This window comes from Mugil cephalus, chromosome 4, assembly GCF_022458985.1.
Source record: "Mugil cephalus isolate CIBA_MC_2020 chromosome 4, CIBA_Mcephalus_1.1, whole genome shotgun sequence".
In the NCBI taxonomy this organism is placed as follows: domain Eukaryota; kingdom Metazoa; phylum Chordata; class Actinopteri; order Mugiliformes; family Mugilidae; genus Mugil; species Mugil cephalus.
Window position 1 is genome coordinate 18,846,761 of NC_061773.1, and position 16,063 is coordinate 18,862,823.

The 16,063-nt window shown below is 44.0% G+C and overlaps 1 protein-coding gene across 2 annotated transcripts in view; it reads right to left on the bottom strand.

Annotated features, from left to right (window-relative positions):
* Positions 1 to 16,063, bottom strand: part of prickle2b (prickle homolog 2b) — an 88,867-nt gene that overhangs the window by 14,885 nt on the left and 57,919 nt on the right. The window contains exon 1 of one of the 2 annotated variants that reach the window (XM_047583660.1): positions 3,093 to 3,593. The exons of the other annotated variant lie outside the window; for it this stretch is intronic. The gene's annotated coding sequence lies outside the window, so the exon portion shown is untranslated. Of the gene's footprint in view, positions 1 to 3,092; positions 3,594 to 16,063 lie in introns of those variants that run through there. 2 annotated transcript variants of the gene reach the window in all.

The following is a 16,063-nucleotide window of genomic DNA, read 5'->3' on the forward strand; positions in this document are numbered from 1 at the left end:
GATGAGACCTTCCTCCAATGATTCACACGGCAAACATCAGCGCAGGAAGAAATACAGCAGACCTCAAGGACCTGTTGCTTCTTCCTTCCCTTGCTATCCTCATGATTTACCACAAGCTTCACATACGTGCCTGGGATTTCCCTTCCACTGAAACGTAATCCCAGAGTTTCCCCCTTGTACGCTACATGATTTAAATTAGACCAGATTTAGAGACTCTGGTAATACAAGTCACATAAATCACTGACGCCTCATAAATGACTACGAGGTAAAGAGAAGGTATTTAAGAGTCGTGCTTTCTCCGTTTAACGTGGCCCGCCTGGTGGCCTGTTTTCGGATGAAATTCATTGTGACCACGATAGATATCAACAGACAATGATTCACTGTTTCGAGTTAATTATCATCATCCTGCTCTTCAGGATTAGCCATGTAACCCAGGTAACTGTGGGTTTTAATGAGTAACTAGGTTGATCCCTCAAACAGACAGATAGGGTTGGTTCAACTGCGGCAGGTCAACGCTGCGAGATTTCATCAATATTGGTCCCCAGTTCTCAACACCAGGATCTAAAACTTCAAAAAAAAGCAAAAGGTGTCTCATCGAGTGGGATTCTAATCTCCCGGTCTGAGAATTAGGGTATGACCAGAATTCAATTCAAACTCTCGAAAGCTATTTGATTTCATCCGAGAGCCTTTTGCAGTGCTTTGGAGGCTTTGAAGGAGAAGTCTTTCAATCCTGAGTATCTCCCAAAACCGCTGCAGCTTTTCCATGGCATCACCCTGAATGGTCAAATTAAAATGCAGCTCTGCACTAAAGCAGAGGTTGGATGACGAGCGATGAGAGCACAGAGGAGAGAACAGCTGGGTGCAGGAGGCAGCCAAGACCCTTTTTCCTTGCCTCTGCTTTTGTTTTCTTTGGAAGAAGTGGGGGTAGAGCACAGACTCCTTTCTCTTCAACTGCCTTTTGTTAAGCGGATACGATATTTCCGTTCCGTGATTTGAAGGTGAATTTTCAAGGGCTTCAAGAACTCGCCATGGTTTTCACATGCAAACGCAGCCTTTGTATCTTTATGGCTGTATTAAGAGTTAATTACAGACGTGTCTAGAATGAGGCTTGAACACAACTTTGTCCATTAGTGGCCATTTAACAAGAATGTAATGTTACCGAAAACACAGATAAGGCTCGCATCCAGCTGTCATAACGAATTACAGAGTCAAACTCGTGCCACGCAAACTCAAATCTGATGACACAGATCAGGAATACCCAGTTGTTTTTCAGATGGATTATGGGAAAAGGTGGCCTGTGTTCTTGAAGCTCGACTCTTACTGATATTAGGTTTTGGCTGCGGTTTTCTCGTGCAATCCAAAGCTGTCCCCTCTCGTGCTGCTAAGATTCACGAGACACGTCAAAGATAAGGGAAGAAAGAAATTGTGTTTGTGGTCTGATAAAGGAGTCATGTAATATGGACTGAAAATTGTGGTAATGTTATAGATTTTAGATTGCATTACAGAAGAGTTTCCAAGGAGCAATAATGACATCCAAAAAGTGGTGGAACATTTGCTAACCGAGAATGAGATTGGGGCTTTCAACTGTACGATCCAGCCTACTGTACTGTCACTACTGACTGCAGACGGGTAACACACACAGAAGCACATGCACACTTGCTAAAATGCCATGCCTCAGCGGTTATTTTACACTTAGCATTCAAACTGAAGCTGTACGAGAGGCTTGCTTTTTAGTCGGGTAATGGAAAAGAGAAAAGGTCACAGGGAAAACTGAATGAAGCAGCAGTTGAAGAAGGAAGAGATATCTATGTAACATCAGACTGGGACACTTTTCAGCTATGCTATACATGCGTCTGGATCACGTTACTCATTCACTGTACGCCAACTCCTTCCATAAAATAACACCACTTTGGATGAGGGTGAGGGGAGGTCGTGGAAGGGGCAGGCTCCCAGTACGACCTCAGAGCAGATTTCAAATCAGGTGCCTGCAATCTGGTGACGGATCACTGGTAAAATTTGTGAGCCAAAGACATATATTGAACAGCGTCGGTCTGCTAACCTCTGGTATGCTTTCTGGAGATTATCTGAGTGCTTCTGCCAGCGCCTTCTAGGAACTTTGCTGTAAAAGTATGTTGACTTTCCTTTTAGCGGGAAAAGGCAATAAAAGAAAGGGAGTTTTTTTCCAGAGGCATTTGAGGATGTCAGAAATAATGTTGGTCTGGCTTTTACTCTCCTGTCAGTTAATGTTTGGGCTGCTCTCAGGCCGGAGGAGCCCACTGGATCATGCAGCCAGCTGCTAAAACCACATTATTCATTACCGCCCCTCAGCCCATTCATGTGCTAATTCACTGCCCCCTTTCACAGCTTTTTTTTAAAAAAAGTATGTAATAAGTAAACTATCTTAACGGGTCAATTAGCCTACACTGAGTCTAATCTATTATTTAAAATAACTGGCATGGAGCTATGCCACTTGTTTCCTTTCCTTTATTTAACCGAGACAACTGAACTTCATAGCAATCAACTGTATAAACACCCATAAACAAGTTAATGTTTGGAAATATATACCATACAAAGGCATTTAAAGTATCTCCTATCTGTTTTTACCTCGGAGAAGACGATCCATATGGCACGGAGGCGCACGGTGCACGGCACACATTAGCCTGACCATTGCGCCACGGGAGGTGGGGTGGGGGATTTAAACCAGAGAGAACACGTCCATAGAGAGAAAGCTGAGGGGCGAACTCAACTGCTCTGCATGTTTATTGCTCTATAACACCCAGAATGAGGAAAGCACCGGCGCGATCCCACCAGAAGAACCTCGACGCGCACAAAACTTTGTGAAAAGCCCACACACACACACGCCCGCAAAATAAACAGAGCGCTCAAATATTTAGTCTTGTGGCCACTTTACGTCCAGTCATTTAAAATAGCAAGCAGGGGTTAAAATTCGACACAAGCTCGAATTCAGAAAGAATCTGCGGCACACGCTCCGTTCCATTACGCGCACGAAGTCCCAAAAATGCGTATTCGATTGTGCTTTAGAAAAAGGAAAAACAAAAACAACAACGCACGATCAATGATCCGGCTCTTACCTTCTTACAAAGCGCGACTCGGAGAAGTCATATCCCTGTCCTCGGTTGTGGCGGTGATGCGGGTTTTAAAATACGTGCTCCTCATTGCAGAATTTGTCACTCCACTCCAGCGCCACGGAGTTGCCACGAAAACACACCAGTCTCACCCGCTGCGTGACCCGCACCCCTCTGCTACATCTATCCCCTCCGCTCGAAAGCCGTTTGTCAACCCTCTGCTCTTCGCAAACACACTCAGGAGTCCTGCAAGCGAGGGGGGTATAGCGCACACGAAGAGCCAACTCGAAGTGTTTAAAAAAAAGAGAGAGAGAGAGAGAGATTCCTCTTCGTTGTTAGTCACAGGTCCAAACGAGGGCGCAGGTTCCACCAAAAAATACGTTCAATCCCAACGAACAGATTCCCTTCGCTTGTAACGTCAAACACTCTCGCCGTGTAAATGAGAATCGTCCCAGACTTTCGGTGCGCTCGGGCTGCTCCGCTTGCTGGTGACTGACCCACTGAACAGCAGCGCTTTAATCCTGAACTGACGTCAAGTGAGCATCAATAGCTGCAACGATGTCCGGTTTGACATTTCAAAATAAAATTCGTTCGTTTACCAAATTGGATTGTATTTTGTAGCCCACACAATCCACACAATGTACTCAAGTTTTATGTGTATATTATTAATTATTATCTTGTGATATCAAACAAACAAACAAAAAAACACTAAACTTGTGACACCGACTGAGGGCAAATGACGTTTGGTGAAAAGCTCAGGACAATAGGTAATCGTAAGAAACATTCATATATATATCTAAGAGGCATTTTGTGTGAAATGACATGGTACTTGAACACAAGAGCGAACAGTCAAATAGTTTTGAAACATTAAAAATATGTATGCTTTTAGAAGACGTCCATTTGAACTTGATACAGCCTTAAAAAAAGATTCCAATTTGTCTCAAGGTGGGGGCTATTACCGGATAAACCACACATTAATAGTTTGGATTTGGTTTCAGTTGAATTTTGGCCAGAGCGGAAATCAGAAGTCCACCAAAGTTCAGTTAAAACTTTTATTTGAAGGCCATTTTGTCGGCTTCCTGTCTTCCGCCGGGCCCTCTCTGGTTGACTTCACAAACACAAACTCTCCTCTGTCCTCCCTGCATGCTAATATCCCGGTGTGATGTCAGCAAGTCAGCATCCCAGCATTGGTGTAATTAGCAGCGTGAATGGCTGGTGCTCTGGCAGGATTTGCATGTGAATTAAACCACTTCCCTGAATCAACTACCTAGGGGCAAGAAGGGAGGGAAGGGTGAGAGGGGAGGGGAGAGAGGAGCAGCAGGATGCTGACCTGCGTGGGGAAATAGAGAGGTAAACAAAACAGAGCCGTTTAACATAAGAAACTGATGTTAGCTGGGGGACAGACAAAAGACTTACAGACCGAAGAAAATCCAAAACAAATGTGAAGCTAAATTAGCAGGATATTAAAACCTAACCTAGTGTATCATCGGGGTACAATACTGGGCAGGGATTCACAGATGATAACAATTTATCAGCATAAATGCAGCTGGTATTTCGTGTTATTTGAAAATTGTTATAACATCCAAAATACAGTCAAGGGAATTAAATGAGCAACAGTTCAGCTATTAGTTACCATCCATGGACACTCCATTGTTCCCTAACATGCTGCCACCAATCTCAGCAAATTTGACTTCTCCCTCAAGCTGTTGAAAACTCTCTTGGCTCAAAGCTCTGTGGAGCTATCGCTCTTCTCCTCCTCCTCCTACAAAGAAGTGTAGTGTTTAACATCATCCCACTTCTGCTCTTCATTTGTTTATGTAATGCACGATGTGTCAAAATTTAACAGATTTGTGGAAGGTTTCAAAAAGGCAACTTGCAGGATGGAAAACATGGAAGTGGGTTAGAGAGTAATCCCACTGCTGCCTGTTGGTCAATCACAAGCAAAAAAAAGAGAGAGAGAAAGACGAGGAAAGGGGGAAAAAAAAGCCTGCTTTCAAATTTCTGCCAAGCTGCATGAGGAAGACTTTTTTTGCCAGCAGCTCTGAACGTCCCGCTCAGTTTTTGAGGACAGCGCTGCAGTCTATTTTCCCCTTTCAGGAACTGTTCCTCTGGCTTCCCTGGAGTCGGACCATAGCTCTGCTTTTCTTTTCACTGAAAGCCGTCTTTCTGACCCAGAGTATCCGCTCGTGGTGTGGCGTGGCCGACTCTCGCGTAAGAATGTATAATTGCAGGCTCTTTGCAAACATAAGGATATCAGTTACAGCTCAGGCTTTGCTCAGGACCAGATTTTACAAGGAGCCCTAAGTGACACTCCGGAACTCATAGCAACCACAGAACCAGTAAACTGGGTTTGGGTCCGGCCATTTTGCTCAATAAGTCATTCCCTTTCCCTTAATAAACTGCTCTCAGACCTGAAGTGAGCTGTTTCAAATGCCACGAGAGGGCTGAATAAAAGCGTAGAGGCCAGCTTGGGGGACATACCACAGATAGCATTGCCTGCATGGACTCTTGGCATGCTCAGTGAGCCTCTGCTTGGTAATTTTAGACAGTGAGTCAAACAGGTTTACTCCCTTCCCAAGCATGCATAAGCATTTTGTGGCTTTTGTCGTTATCAAAGCACAGGATGAGCTATATTGTAAATACATGCTCCCGGGGGCCAGGAGCCTATCTGAAGTATGCAAGAAAGTTGTACTGGCTCAGAGGATCTTATCCTACAAGGACATTATTCATGTCTCACCGGGGAAGGAACTGATTTATATATTGTCTGATAGGTCAGAAAAACACTGTGGATAAATCAGCGCCTTCATCTCGATTTAAAATGTAGCCTGGATCCCAACACGGCCTCCCCGTTTTTACTTCTCATCTGCTTTTTTAGGAACACCAGTCTTCTCTCCTTTCATGTGGCAAATGCTGATGGCTATCACTCCAGAGTCAACACACGAGGCAGCTGGGACTCACCCCAACAGCTGATACCTCAGACATGTAGGGAGGGAGGGAAGGAACTAACTTCCTCTCCCGTATAGCTTTTCTTCCCACTGTTTCAGAAGGTTTCTTAAGCAAAACACTGGCTACTTTAATGGTTTCATGGTTTCTGTTCCTGCACGGGCGCCAAAACTTGACACTGTCTCCGCTACAAGCCAGAAAAGTAAACCTGAATCTCATTTTATGCGTCGTATGTAATGTACTGTGTGAGCCACATCCTTCCTCTGCTGCCCTGTTCTTCTCATAGCATTATGCACGCAAACATAAGTTTGCATGCTCTACTAATACGCGAATATTAGCAGTTTATGTTTTTATTGGGATCTATTGGGAAAAAACGCTGGTGCCGCTATGAGGGTACAACAAGATGACGTAATTAAAATGTGCTAGTCAAAGCTCAAATGGCAGAAAAAGCACTGGAGTATGACATATGAAGTATAATGTTACAGTTTCCTCATTGCACAGACCTGAAGTCTGCCCCTAATTCTCGTCTCTGCAGGGGGGCAGCTCGTGTGGACTTGCAGGTCATGCTGGATGTTATTTATTCACAAAAACTGTTTCTGTTGCACTTTGTCCCGTGATATACTCTGATAGCAAATCCACCTTCATGTGTGGTTGTTTGGACCCAAGACTATAGAAAAAAAGCGACAACTGACGCTAGTATCCCGGGGATACGGATAGTGCTATGTTGCAGAGTTCAGAGATAGTAGAGTCACATTAGCAATGACCCTACTTACTTACAGGGTCGCTTCGTAAAACAGTTGTCAATGGGAACTGTCAGTCATTATGATATCACATCCTGTTTTTAAAGCATCAAGTAAGAAACTAAAAGAGAAGGTAGGCCTATCAGCATTATATTATCTACTTAAAATGGCAGAAACCATCCTTGAACAAAAATAGTTTAACGTGTATTTTAGTGTTTTAATTTGGCCCAAGTCCCACCCACTAACATGGAGGAGGCGGAGCTTATGAACTATACTGCAACCTGCCACCAGGGGGAGCTTCACTTGCTTTGGCTTCACTTTTAGAAGCTGTCATGTGGACCCACCTTTCACTTCGCCTAGCCTGGTGACACTTTTGTGCCAGGCTGCAGGGCGACGCAACAACCAGGGCATTAAACTCAGTCAATGGCACGTTCGAGGCAACGTGGAAGTTTTTGTCAACCACTGCAGATAATCCTGAGTGTGTTAGGACGGCCGTGGACCTTTATTGTTGTTTGCTTACATGCTGCTGGGTAACTGCCTCCACGCTACATTAGGCGTGTAACGGTTCATGTGAACACTTGCATCAAGTTACAAAAGAGGAGGAAGAGGAGCTGCCAGTGAGAGTGAAGATTCACAGGCTGGATGTTCAGTTCAAACACAGTGACCTCCCTTTCACCACAACTCAGAAAGCAGAATTAAATGAACACAAGTCTGTGGGCTCACTGTGGGTGCCATACCCAAAAGCCCCTCAGTACCCATGTTCCCAGTAGATAAGTAGCCATTATTCACCCTGTGTTGAACATTAACTGGATTAATTCTGCACGGGTTGAGGGGTGAAATTGTATTTGTCCAAAGGGAGGGAAATGGCAAGGAAATGAGGAGAGTAGCCAGCTTAGCTGAAATTCTAATTAGCTTGGGGGTTCGTTAGCACACAAACTCTACTCTTGCTGCGGAGGCCTTGCTGATATGAAGGCCTGTGTAAGCCATTAAGCCACAGAGGGAATGTAGAGGGAGGCAGAAGGAAAGAAAAAGACAGCGGGGGAGAGACAGAAAGTACGGACACTTAGTTTCACGCATAAAGGCCCAGGGCAAAGAGGTGACCTTGCAGCCTGACTCCTCAAGGGGACTCTGCGCTATTTTTGCCCCTCCTGGCCCACTTACACAAGGGCTCTTCAGCACAGAGGAAAAACACTCTCTAACCCCTCTACTTCTGTCTATCCATCAGACCATCCATCTCCCATGTAGACAGCACTCTCCAGAGCGATGCAGCTCCGTTTCCAGCTGGCCGTGCCCCACAACTGCGGTTTGTCAATGACCGTTTTTCAGCCATAATGTACATGTGGATTTTGATTCAAAACATAATTAGGTCAGTTCATGGCATTCAAGAATGTAGTGGGAGAAACAGTTGTAAGAAGCGAAGAAATATTGTAGCAGTTAAATATGGTGAACAAGAGACAATGAAAAATAAGTGTTGACATTATTGTTATTCATGTGCCTCTAATATAGAAATATAGAGACAGTTTGGCAGAGGAGATACGGTATGTTCGAGCTTTCTGTCTGATTACTTAGCTCTACACGTGTCTCGGAACTTCTGCAAAAAAAAATTATGATGAAGAACTCTCTGAAAAATATTTGATTTCCATTTTAGAAAGAAAGCATGAGTGTTCACATGTTAACTTAGTGAAAGATGGTTACTCTGATGAGTCAAAAGTTTAGCTGTTTAGATGTTACAAGCCCTTGTGGCAACATCTGAGGCAAAACACATTTAGAAGCCCAGACCAGCAGGCTAGCAGTCAGCTACCAACTAGCAACCAGCAAGAAGACACCAGCTAACTAGCCTAGCCAACAGCCGTAGGCAGTATACGGCACATCATTGGAGTTTTCAAGTGGGCACCTCCCTTCACCAATGTTTTGTTAAGTTAGGCCCACGACACCTCAAGAAGACAAAACTGTGAGTTCCAGTGACCTGGAGTCACCCCCCTCCACGCTGCCACCTTACAACTGTGTGACTTCCAACCGTGTCCAAAATCTACACATTACCAGACTCTAGAGATTAGAATAGACAAATACTGCATATTCATATGAAGATACTGGTTTACAGGTGAATATGATGAATAAGTATCTACATTAAAAGCTGTTGTGAAGTCATGAACAACACAAGAAGGCAATGAATGAACTTGTGGCACCATGAATGGACCTCCCACTTCCTAGCCTCCCACATTCAGCGCCGTGCAGTCATTCCTCTGACTCAGCTCTCATTCAGCCTCCGCCGTTGTTCCTTCTCCTTACCTTGTCATCATGACCCAAATGAGAGGCGTGGGTGTTAATGCTGATTTGTGGACTCTCTGAGTTTTTGTTTCATTCACCACGTCACCCCATCAACTTAATCTCCTCTGGTAATTTTATTTCTGGTAACAAATCACCTTTGAGCCCTCACACGCCGACTGACCAGATGTTCAGTCATTAATAAGGAATGTTAGCATACTAATTAGCTGCACCACAATTGCAGAAGGAGCCGCCACGAACTTGATATATGATCTTCTTGTCATCAGATGTCTACATAATGCAAAGCCAATACAAGCCTTAAAGAAAGGGTTGAGGGCTTATACTCAGTGTTAAAATAAGCCCTTAAAATGACTACAACCAGTTGAGGCTTGAAAGTACAACAAAAAAAGAAGGGAAGTCGGGAGAAGGCCTGGTGCTAGCTGGGATTTTGGGCTATTCGATGTCGAGATAGCGTGCAATAAAAGTGAAATACATGAAAGTCAAAGTTCTGGCAGATACAAGCAGAGGATCCCAGAAAGGAAGTTTTGGAATAAAGAGACAACAAAATGTCTTTGTACTAATAATCCTAGATTGTGTTTGGATTCTTTTTCTTTTGTAATGGTTTAAACTTAATTTAATTTTTTGGTTAAATAAATCACAAGTTTAAATGTTTAGCTTTAGAGGGTTTGTGGGTAGAGCAGCGACAGATGCAATCAGTCCGCCAAACAGAGCTCGGCCCCGAGGGAGTTCGATCCACTCTGATACAAGGCGCAAAAAATTAACATGAACAGGGGGCTGCACGTCTGTAAAATTACACCAAAGGTTAGGTTTGGACAAAAAAAGGAGATTCTTTCAACACCGTAACTGGACGGCTGAGTTTTCACATCAGGAAACCAGTCTGTGTTTGTGAGTGTGGTTTTGGGTAAAATAATTAATGACAACAAAAATACTTCAGCGCAGGCCAACAGGAATATACCTTCATGTTTGTTTAGCCTAACTACAAGTTGCAGCATATTTGTGGTGGGAGGAGCAGCGCTGCTATTGTTCAAAGCTTCTTAGTCCTTCAGTGAAGGGAATTTAATTAGGAATTGAAACTTGAGGGATGACTTTGCTTCGCATTCCCAGAGACCAATCTATGAACACAATACAAACACACTGAGCCTGTTAAACGAATCAGTACATGCAAATGGAAAGGCTATGGTTACGGGCCCTGAATAGACATGGAAAAATATGGAAACTAAGCGTGTGCATCTTGTTAAGACATCTGTAAAACTTGTCCTCAAATACAAGGCTTCAATTTGTTTGTATCGTTTTCTTCTATGCTTTCATTTGGCAGAATAGTATGTGTTCATGTAGGACAATGTGCCTCATAGTCTGTACAAGGTTGAGAAAAGATCTTCTGGGGCATTTAAATGGGGATATGTTTGTATTAAACTGGAACTTTGCTGCAGCCTTTGTGTCACACACACGCACAGAAATACATTTATGAAGAAGAAAGAAAGAAAAAAAAACATAATAATTTAAGGGTTTTCAGACCCTATATTTTGTTCCGATTCAGGAAGCTAACGATGCAATATTGTTGCAATGTGAATTTCAACTTTAGCTGGGCACACTTGCTGCTGGCAAGGAACGGCCATGTGCTGCCAGTGTCAGGTAAACCGGTTATATAATTATATGGTAGTCGTATCGGGCCATGATGCTCATTCATGCGCTCATGCTGCCAACAAATCGCTCTCGGTAGCGACTGCAATCGAGCTGAGATCACTTTCTCCAACCGGGCTCAGCTTGGGTCATTTGTTCCATAATGGAGTGCATTTGCTGTGTTCACACAAGCCCAAATGAACCAACACGAGCGATCAACGCCTTCCGGTTTCGGATCGGACCCTAAATAATGAACAGATTAATCTTGAACACGCTACATGTAATAGGAAAGTTGAGATGCCAGAACGTACACCGAGTCAGCAAAGTCAGGCTTGGTTTGCTTTATAAACCACTTTGTCTTGTTATTCTGTTTACTCCAACGAATGGGGACAGATGAACACTTGATCTGTCGTAACACTGCACAGCATGTCCCTGTCAACGGGTCCACCACAGTCTACTCCCCACTAGTTCCTGAAGGTTTGTCGTCGCTGTGGATTAGAGGATAAAATGCTATTTCCAGAATGTGACAGACCATCGGTGTGTTTCATCACGGGCCGTTGAATTCGAAGCTTTATTGGCAGGTTGGTGTGGAGAGCGGAGACTGTCGGGAGCACAAGGACAGACGAGGCTGCGGGGAGAGCACTGGAGGAGGGATGAGTCACACCGAACGATTCACACACAGACAAATCCCATTAAACAACTTTGATCGAACCGAGGTCAAACCTTCTCTGTGAATACATCTCAGGGCGAAGACAGGCCTTCAGTCTGTCACTTTTAAAATGTACTGTGTAGACAAACGCAGAGCACAGGCAGTCAAGTTTCTACCAGTCCGTAGGGTTTTCATCAGATACTTTATTCTCCTCTTACTTCTGATCCCCTTCATTCCCTCTTTAAAGCACGGCCCATTAGGAAGAAGTGGAAGAGAGCAGTACCCTGAGAGAGAATCTTCCTGGCCCTGCTGCTGTTTACACCAGACCTGGCCCGCTGCTCGAGCCACTGTTTATTTGAACTGTGAACCTCCGTGTGAGGTGTGTGTGAAAGGAAAAGTGTGAGCGTGCGTGCAGAGGCAACGGGGAGGGAACGGTTCCACACAAAACCCAGTGTCTCGTCCTCTGATTTCTTTCACACCTCTCCTAACGCGCTTTTCACGGCGTATTTATTCGCCCCATGAGCTCCCGGCTCCCCTCGGGTTCTCCAAGCCACAGTTGGGCCTCTGTGCGGCTCGTTCGGGGCCGCGCTCCTCAGCCACGACGAAGCCAAAAACAGACCTATTACACCCCCGTGGAGCCCCAGACACAATAATAATGTCCTCATGCTGACCCACGCATGACGTCACAACCCGGTTCTCTCACATTCACATACGCTCGCACACAGTATCTCACAGAAAGCGCGCAGACACCCCCGCTACGAAGCAGTCACACGCTTAACGAGCAAGAACTCAGGCAATTGTATGCATGTATAGGGATTTCCATTCAAAGCAGCCGCTAAGGTGATTCTAGACAACCTTGCACACAAAACCGGGGAACAGGAAGGTCAGTGTCGCATTGGGTAAAACTGTCCGAGGCGGCAGCGAGGAATAAGAAGAATCAATGAAGTCACTGTTTAAAAGGCAGAGACAGACTTGAAGGACGACAAGGAGTATGAAAGGCTGCCAAGGTTTCAGACGTGGAAACAAAGGCAGCCTCTAATGAAACACTTTTATGCACATGAAATAAGATCATCTAAAGTTCAAAAAATGAACATACACGGAGAACTAAATGCTCCAGGTACGTGCTGAAACACCCCTCTCTTTTACCTGTTGCTGGACAATGTGGCGCTTTTTCAGTTCAGCTCACGTACGTGTGGCGCTGAATTAGCAGCACGGGTAGCCCTGCTCATAAACATGTCAAAATGACAGTGAAGATGATGTAGCATCGCCTCGTTTAAACCCAGATTTCAATGTGTGTGAAGCACAAACACGCAGAAGAGAACGGGAGATTAGACGAAAAGCGGCAGCCAAATCACGGTTTAAGTTTAAAAAAAAAAAAAGATCAGCAGCATCCCTGACAAGTATGCACACAAACTTCAGAATGGCTAATCCAGAGAGTCTTTAAACCACTGATTTGCAGCCAAAAATCTTGCAGCTGCTCTCTGAAGCATGGATCATCTAATCACTGTGTATAAATCTTCTTCTTGAACTGGCAGAACTAATTGGCCAGGGCAAGGAGGATTATCGGGGACACCTCACACCCCTTTAACAAACTGTTTTCTCTCCTGCTCTCAGGTAAACGGTACCGCAGCCTGAGGTAGAATACCGGCAGATTCGGGGACAGCTTTTATCCAACTGCCAATCAGACAGTCAAACACAAAATGATAGAAAAGCACTGTGCAGTATAGAATACGTTGCAGCATCTGGTAGCAATTTCTTCTCTGAAGCATTTTCATACGTGCAATATCCCATGCCTTTAGTTATTTATTTATTGTGTATTGTATTGCAGATACAGTAGGGGTGGGAAAAATATCAATATGGTAATATATCGTAATATTTCTTCTTCCGATGCAGTATCGAATTTGAATGTCTTAATATGGATTTTAAAAGGAAAAAGTCATGTTTTGGGACGATCATGAACGATTTCCACACCTCCACCACCACTTTTTCTGTACAAGTGCAAAAAATTGGAAATGGAACATTTGGATTAATACTGTTGTTTGACTCTATTTGTCCAATGAATTATCACTGTCATCTGATGTACATATATACAACTTGTAGTTTAAGCTGCATTACAAATTTCTCAGTGAACTATGTAGAATATTGCAATATATCGTAATATCACAATAACGCAACAGTGTATCGTATCATGGCTCAAGTATCATGATACGTATCGTATCGTGAAGTCTTTGCCAATGCCTAATATAAAGTTTGTAAGCCGTTTTTAACAGGATCTTATTCTATGTTTTTTTCTGTGTTGTTATTATTATAACATTTTTATTATAGAGCAGTGCATCGATATTTGGTTCCATGATGTTTATTACCGAATGACAATTAAATCGAGTCCAAGTCTAAGTCTTCTTTCCTCTGTCGCTGGGCTCATTGTTGCGTTGCTGGTTACGGCTGCAGATAAATACACATCTTGGTTGCATATAAACATAAACGGAGAACGGGCAAAGGCGTGATACTCCACAGCAGAGCAAACAAACGAGCTACTGTTAGTATAACAGAAAGTGATATGCTAATCTGTAGCAAAGCACTGTCGATATCCGCCGTGTCTAATCACATCACAGCACTGCAGCGCAAATGTGCTTGGTGCCTGTTTTGGCTCCTCTCTGGTATCTGGGGCAGCATACCAGGCAGTAGAATAAACTCTGGACAGGAAAGGCTGCTGCTGCTGCTGCTGCTGCTGCTGTGTATGTGTGCGTGTGTGAATGTGTCAGGATCTGAATGCCAAGGCTGTGCCAGCCACAAGAATGGTGCTGGCGTCAGCATGAATCAGTCCGCTATTCTATCCAGCGCACCGAGAGGTTCTCTAAAGAGGGAGAGACAGAGAGAGATCATAAAAAGAGATCATAAAAGCAACATCAATGGGTGATGAAGCGGGCAGGAGAGGGAAACATAAAAGGGAGTGTGAAAAGCAGGAGGCCTTGTGAGACAAAGCTCGAGGAGGAAACACAATAAGGAAGGGAAAGGACAAGACAGAGTGGGGGAGCAACACGGTGTCACCAAGCCCATCCATCTGCAGCCAAGCAACATGCCAATACATTCACTAGAATTAACCTATGGATTTGTCTAAGTGCTGGTTCCTTCCTCTTTCAATGAAGAAAGCACCGTTAGGAAAATTCCCCATTGGCCTAGTTCATGATACACTGTGATGCAAGGCTACTGCCCTGCTAAGAACTAGTACATTTACTACAGTCCTATGTATTTGCCCTTGCACATCAGGTAACAGCAGGATTGAAATCATCACCATTAAGTAGCAATTATTTAATTTGTCGCAAGTAAACCTGGCGATTTTCAGTTAGAAAATACTTCCATTCAGACTGAAATGGCTAAAATGGGTAACTTTGCTTCTCCTGACCTGAAGTACAGATGAGCGACTAAGCCCCAGTTGTTCACAGAGTAGTGAACAGATTACAGCAATTAGTGAGGGAAAGTTTATAGAGGCTTTGCAAGAGAACAACCAGAAGCTGCACTTATTTTAAGAGTTTCCAGTGAGCATAAATTTGGCAAAGTGCTCTTTTTGTCATTGTGTTTGTGCTTCTTTGTCTTCCTGGTTTAGTTGAAAGAGAAAATGAAATGCCACAAATTTTTTTCTCTGTACACAAGCTGCCAAGCTGCTGTTTTTCTTTGCGCGCATATTTAGGGCAAGTTCTGCTTTTTGTTGTTTTAGTCTTGATGGAGGGCCAAAATTGAGAGAGAAATATGTATTTACGTAAAAGCCAAACTTAGCATGGACACAGTCTCAGTCACCCGGAGTCTTAAGTCAATATGGCCAGTGGCAGGATTCCAGCCTTGAAGGCAACTCCATGACAACAAGACAGAGACAGACTTCTATTGATTATGGCCTATTTTGCATTTTGCTGCCATGGCGTGTCCATCTGATCCTCTAAAGGCCACAGATCCCACCAAGAGATCAGTGTACCGCTTCACTATTGTGAACTTTATTGATTAAATTTAAAAATCTAGAGAGGGCTGATACTATTGGGACTGACTTTCATTTCCTCAAACAATATCTGATCAATACTTTTGATGAGTCAGTTGGTTTTACTGAGAATAATCACAAGCTTCCCTGGAGCTCAGTTGAACAAAATGAATAGATAGATGTATACACATAAACAATAGGTTATAAAAATGTCTCCCGCACTGGAAAGTGGATATGAGCGAGAGAATTTTTGATGACACAGCACGGATCTCGGGGTGCAGGCGTCACGGCCTGAACAACACATAAACCCCTCGCATCTGGGACACATTTACTGCCCATGTGCAACGTATTACACATTTCTGGAAACGAAGCCACGCTTGAGTCTGTAATCTGTTGATGGGATTTTATTCCTGTTGTTCATGGTTTGGTCTGTTGTGACTTTAGCGTGGTCAGCAAAGTTTTCTGAGAGGAGCTGACAAAGAATGATTGAGGGGCGATGGAGTAGGGAAGAGGGAGTGAGGGAGAAGCTACAAGAAAAAAAATACAATGTCAGCTAACAAAATCAACTAACAATTCTACAAAGCCCCTGTAGCCTTTTCTCTACCAGCCTTTTCAAAGTCTCGGCTGCAAATGACTATTTTAGAGTAGAGGGGTGAAATTCGGCACCCCGGTGGTCGGCAGGCTGGGCAAACTTTAGAGTTCCTGTGTCGGCCTGCAGGCTCTGATCATCAACTTGAGGAGCCCTGGTTAACTTGGCAGTGAGGTAGATGGA